Below are 6,000 nucleotides of genomic sequence, written 5' to 3'. Positions count from 1 at the left end.
GAACGTACGATTTGCGCACAAGATACGTTACGTTCGAACTCGGCGAACACGTCTATAGACGAAATTTTGCCAAAAGTAACAAGATCAAGGCATTTAATGCAAAATTAGCTCCTAAATTCTTGAAGGCAACTGTAGTTCGAAATTTTGGTAACCACTGCTATGAATTAGAAGAAGATGGTCAACAGATAGGAAAGTTCCATGCCAAAGACCTACAAAAGTGCGTAACTTAAAAGATGACCGTTTTCCAGCTTATTTTGAACAAGTAGAACAGCTTAAAAATAACCTGTGGTGTGACGGCCCATATTTGGATGGACTTATTTGTGTGCACAGAGCTGTAGCTTATCTGCATGCAAGGGAATAAACGGAAATAAAGCGAAAGCTTTTGACGAAAGAGCGAGCTTTGGGTTATCTTGGTGGGTTATCTAGCCCTTGTGCTTTAGAATGGGATGAAGAAACAAAATCAAAGCTCAAGCGCTGGATCATTCGATCCATGGAACTAAATTGTGGAAGGTCAGTTTGGTGGTACGGCGAGATAAAAGAAAAGAAAAGAATAAAAGGTTATACACGTGTCTGAAAAAAAAAGGAAAAATTGAAATCAATAAATAGTCGAAAGTAGGGTGCACATGCCAAGCTGCCCCAAAAATTAAGATCAGTGTGCCGAAAAGCCGAAAGATCTGTGGTTCTCCAAGGATAAACCCGGTTTCAAGCCCCAAACGGTAATTACATAACCCCCGCTTTGTCATGTGGCTTATAAAATTTTTCTTCGCCAAAAGGGGTCTGAGCTTTGCCAGTCGATCTCGGTTTCTCCAGTGTAATTTAATATTGACGAAAGTTATCCAACGGAGGTCAAACTTCTGCCGCACAACGAAAATTTGCGATCAACCTTATTTTTGACCTTGGCAGAGGACATACAGTTGCCTCTGAAATTCTATGTCGTGGCCTGGATAGGCACAGACATATCCATATCGGATGTCTTCAAGGAAAAGGATTGACACACACACACACACACACTGAATTCAACCGTAGCTACTATTGCTATTATTATTATTTTTTTTGCATTTAAATTTTGTACGTTATAATCTAATCTAGGACACATCAATGCATGCAGGCCTGTTGCAGCGATGGAAAACCAAACGTAAGCTACCACTAAAAGTAAGAAAAACACCGCTTTGCTTATAATTTGATTTTTTCTTCTAAACTTTTCTCCTCTTTATATATATAAACGAGGTGGAACGTTGTGAGTTGCTGCGGACACCGCAACTCTACAGTTATACCCGATACTAAGTCAGTATGGCTCTCTCCGGCAGACGCCGCTAATATTGAACGACACGACAAAGAGTGCGTGCGAGAGAGACAGAAAATCAGTCTGAGCGTGACGTCGGGGGCTGCGTAGCCACTGCAAATTGATTTGTTCCTTTTGGCTACAAAAATGATCCGATCTGATCCAGATTCAGCAATCTGATAGATATGGTCATTATCTATGATTTTGCGTTTTTAGTTTTCTCGAATGTGCAATATTGTGGATGCAACAGATTTTCGTCTTTTGTGTGGGCGGAAGGGGGTGGGGCGAAATTCTGAGATATACGTTTTATAGTGAGATCTAACAGAAGTGCGGATACCAAATTTGGTTACTCTAGCGTTAATAGTCTCTGAGATTTGTGGATGCCCCAGATTTTCGTCCTTTGCGGGGGCGGAAGGGGGTGTGGCGAAATTTAGACACGAAACGGTCAAGGTCCGATATCACAGGAGTGTCGATACCAAATTTGGTTGCTCTGACTCGTATAGGTTCTGAGATCCTTGAACTCATATTTTGCAATTGGCAAAACCGACCATGAAACCTGTGTGTTAGAGAGAGACAGAGCGAGAAAGAATGAAATTGTTTTCTTGATTCTGGCTATAATAATTATACGATCTGGTTCAGATTTTGCACTCTAGAACATATAGTCATCTTCTACGATTCTGCGTTTTTAGTTTTATACTATCTTTAAAAATGTAGATGCCACAGATTTTCGTTCTTTGTGGGGGCGGAAGTGGGCGGGGCGAAGTTTTGAAATATTTTTGTAGCAGTGACATATCACAGAAGTCTGGATCCAAAACATCGTTGCTCTAGCTCTTATAGTCTTTGAGCACTAGGCGCTGAAGGGGACGGACGGACGGACGGACGGACGGACGGACGGACGGACGGACGGACGGACGGACGGACAGACGGACAGACAGACAGGGCTCAATCGACTCGGCTATTGATGCTGATCAAGAATATATACAAGACCTAACTCCGTGCGGCGATGCATATGGCACTATTGATTTGATTTGTATAACACCTAACGGCCAGGTTAGCACCAGAATCTCTTGTATGTGTTTAGCTGGAACAACTGAAAGATCCCCCCCATCCGACGAGCCCTAGCCGAAAGATCCCACACAGTGCTAACCATAACATCTATGCAAGTTGTCTAGTTTGTGGAATGCGTCTCGAAAGCTACCACACCAGAACACCGGGACACATTACAAAAGTGGCGCCCAACGTGGGGCACGATACAACAACAACCGTAACAAAACTTTGTGTCTCAGTTATTGTCAGCATATAGAATTTTTGCTTTTGTTTCCTTTCTGGAAAACTGCAATGGTTGGTGCAAGTCACAGTCCATTCTGTCCGAAACGATGAGGGAGCATCGGGTCTATATGCGTGCCAGGAGCTAAGTGGAAGAAAATTGTATTAATGTCTGTGGAAATCTTTAAGATTTAGAATGCTAGTCATTAAATCTTGCTGCCCGGAACAATTGGTATATTTTTTTTCTGAAGCTTCAGCTCGTGTTGAAGACAATATTTTTTTGTAATAGTATATGTTCGGAGCAGAACCCAGCCGATTAGCTGCTGGCCAAATAGCACCTAATTCTTGGCCCTCAGCCGCTTATTTTGTTTGTTACTTATGTCTATGTCACTCATTTGTTTGTTAAAGCTTTGCGCTTGCTTGCCCTGCTAAACGCTCTCTGCCAGCTCGCTCTTCGCTATCTCCGCTTTGCGTCTGCCTACCGACGTCGGCCGAGCGAAGCTGCGCTTAGCTATCGGAGCGGCAATGTAAAGGGCAGGCAAGCCACACTTGCAATTTGGATGTCACGCATTAAAGAGCATATCGTAATTTTATTTCTGCGCCGAGTTTTATTTAATTCGAAATAATTAGTCGGCCGATTGGGGATAAAAAACATTATCTCCACATAAAATTTGGTGCCCCCGACGTGATCTCTGAGTTGCAGTGTCAATTAATAATCATTAGCCCTAGCAAATTTTCGGCGGTTAAGCACAATTCGGTGCTAAAACACACTTACATACACCTACATACACGCATTGCTGGCTATTAATTTCTCTGTCGCGACAATTCGGTCAGTGCAGTGCGGTAGGCAGTGCAGCGAACTCACTAATACACACAAGCGGAGTACAAAGCGGAATCGGACAGCTCGCACAGCCGCTAAAGGCATTAGCTGTAATCCCTTTGCTTTCGGTTCCCATGTTTATACGTATACAGGGTGTCTTTTTCGGTCGTGCTGAGTGACTCTTTTAAAACTTCAACATGGCAGCACCTGAGCCTACCAATGTCGCGAACGCAGCAAGCACAAGGCCGAGTCCATCGCGCGCCAACTAAAGGCCATGGATCGCTTTCTCACCAAGGAAGAGCTTGCCGAGTTAGATGAGGCAGAACTTCAAGCTCGCTTAGAGCAAATCGAGCGAATGAATGCGGATTTCGATGCCGCTCAAACGAGCCTTGAAAGGCTGGATTTCCTGCAGTTAGCCCATGATGCCCGGCTGGACTTTTCGAATGTTTATGTCAAGGTTAGGTCCAGGCTGTCGCGGGAGTTGATGGCTGCTCGCACGGTAAATGTTGCCAATTCAACGGCTCGGCATACTCTCGAGGGGAATTCGTCGTTGTTCGCCTATAATAGTATAGGCCGTTCTCGAATGCCCGAGTTGCAGCTTCCGCGATTCGGGGGGAACTACATGGATTGGCCAGAATTCCACTCGATGTTCTCGACAATGGTGCACAAAGACCATCGTATACCAATCATCGAAAAATTCCAATATCTTCGTGGATGTCTAGATGGTGCTGCGCTGGATACGATTCGTTCCTTGGAACTTTTTGAGGAGAATTACGACAAGGCGTTGAATTTGCTAATGTTGCGATTCGATAATAAACTGTTACATTTTCAGGCACACGTCAAGGCTATTTTCGGGCTGCAAGGGGTGGAGAAGGGCTCAGCTATCGGCTTGCGCGCGCTCAGCGACAAAATCAATTCGCACTTGCGTGCACTTCAGACCTTGGCGACCCCGCAGGAGATTTCGGATGGGTTGCTGATCTTCATCATAGGCACGAAACTGGACCACAAAACAAAGGAGAAATGGGAAGAGAACTTGCCGACGTCAGGATTGCCTCGGTGGTCAAGCATGGCCTCATTTTTGGAAGCGAGATGTCGGATGCTGGAGAATTTGGGATCAGCCATGGCAACAAGTCCTAGTCAACAGGTGGGAGAAGACAATCCTGTCACCCTTATCACCTCCAGTAACGACCATCCTAACCCCATATATAACCATTGCAATTCCTCCGAGCATTACATATCTAGATGTCAGGCATTCCTGAATCTCTCTGCGTTTGAACGATACAAAGAAGCAAAGAAGAGCCGCTTGTGTTTGAACTGCCTCAACAAAGGCCATGAATTGCAGAGGTGCAGGTCAGGACTTTGCAGGCATTGCCAGGCCAAACATCACACGCTACTCCACATTCCATCGGGAACTGGTGCTTCATCTTCCTCTTCACCGGCCGAGGAATCGATCCAGCAAGAGGCCGCGACTGTGCTTCTAGCAAGCGGGTGTTCTAGCCCTCCCCCCTCGATCCAGAAATCTCAGCCTAGCCAGAACGTGTTGCTACCTACTGCCCTCGTCCATGTAACAGATCGTTATGGAGCACTTATCCCATGTCGTGCCATTTTGGATTCTGCATCACAGGCAAACTTTGTAACATCTAGACTGGCTGATCAGTTGCAGTTGGATCATCGCTCGTCTTATGTTTACATCTCTGGAATCGGAGATTCCATTCTACCTTCGAGCAAGTCTGTACATATAGTTGTACAATCCCAGGACGCAAGCTATCGAGCTTCCTTCGCTGCAATTGTCACCAACTCAATTACGGAAATGCAGCCTAACTTCGGCGTAGACGCAAAGGATTGGCCAATGCCGAATAATCTAAAACTAGCTGATCCTAATTTCTCCAAGCCCCAACGTATCGATCTGTTGATAGGTTCTGGTTTGTTCTTCGATTTAATGTGCGTCGGACAGATTCGACTATCAGCCCAATTGCCAACATTGCAGGAGACTAAACTTGGTTGGATAGTATCAGGAAGCATTGATAGCTCGGAGAATAAGCGTGCAGCTTTAGCCGCTTTTGAAAATTCCTCGTGCATCTCTATTGACGATTTTCGACCCACAACGCTGGAGTACCAAAACTTAGAGCAGCAATGCAGGAAGCAGCTGCTCGAGTGCCAGGTGCAAGTGGAAAAACTGCGATCGGAGAATCAGGAACTGCAGCGCGAACTTTTCCATATATTAAAAACCTACATATCCACGCTAAATGAAATTCAACTTTCAACAATTTCTACATTGCCAAATTTCCTGCCATTCTATGCAATTACAGAGGTTCCCGATGATCAAGACGTAATCACGACAAGCCGCCTTCGTAAAGAAGCGCCGATTGCTGCGTTCGACGATCATCCCAGCGTAGCCGCTAGCTGCGCCCAAGCAAGCATCTTCAAGAGGGCCGTTGGAAAAATAGCGGTTCTGCCCCTTCAGGATGGATCTGTTGAAAGCCTTTGCCTTCCAACGGGGGGTGAATGTTCGGAGCAGAACCCAGCCGATTAGCTGCTGGCCAAATAGCACCTAATTCTTGGCCCTCAGCCGCTTATTTTGTTTGTTACTTATGTCTATGTCACTCATTTGTTTGTTAAAGCTTTGCGCTTG

At 45.3% G+C, this 6,000-nt stretch overlaps 1 long non-coding RNA gene across 2 annotated transcripts; it reads left to right on the top strand.

The window, feature by feature from the left end:
• Positions 1 to 608: 608 nt before the first annotated feature.
• On the top strand, positions 609 to 2,831 carry LOC117193457. Of its 2 annotated transcripts, XR_004474597.1 has the most exons (4): positions 609 to 716; positions 774 to 1,022; positions 1,090 to 1,135; positions 2,333 to 2,831. It is a non-coding gene; the product is annotated as an uncharacterized LOC117193457 (long non-coding RNA). The 2 variants fall into 2 exon arrangements; XR_004474596.1 differs by lacking the exon at positions 2,333 to 2,831 and having other exon boundaries at positions 610 to 716; positions 1,090 to 1,221.
• The last annotated feature ends 3,169 nt before the right edge of the window (positions 2,832 to 6,000 follow it).

The sequence above is a fragment of the Drosophila miranda genome (genome assembly GCF_003369915.1).
Source record: "Drosophila miranda strain MSH22 chromosome Y unlocalized genomic scaffold, D.miranda_PacBio2.1 Contig_Y2_pilon, whole genome shotgun sequence".
Classification (NCBI taxonomy): Eukaryota; Metazoa; Arthropoda; class Insecta; order Diptera; family Drosophilidae; genus Drosophila; species Drosophila miranda.
Note: the sequence above shows the minus strand (reverse complement) of the source record. Positions and strands in the feature narration are given on the sequence as shown.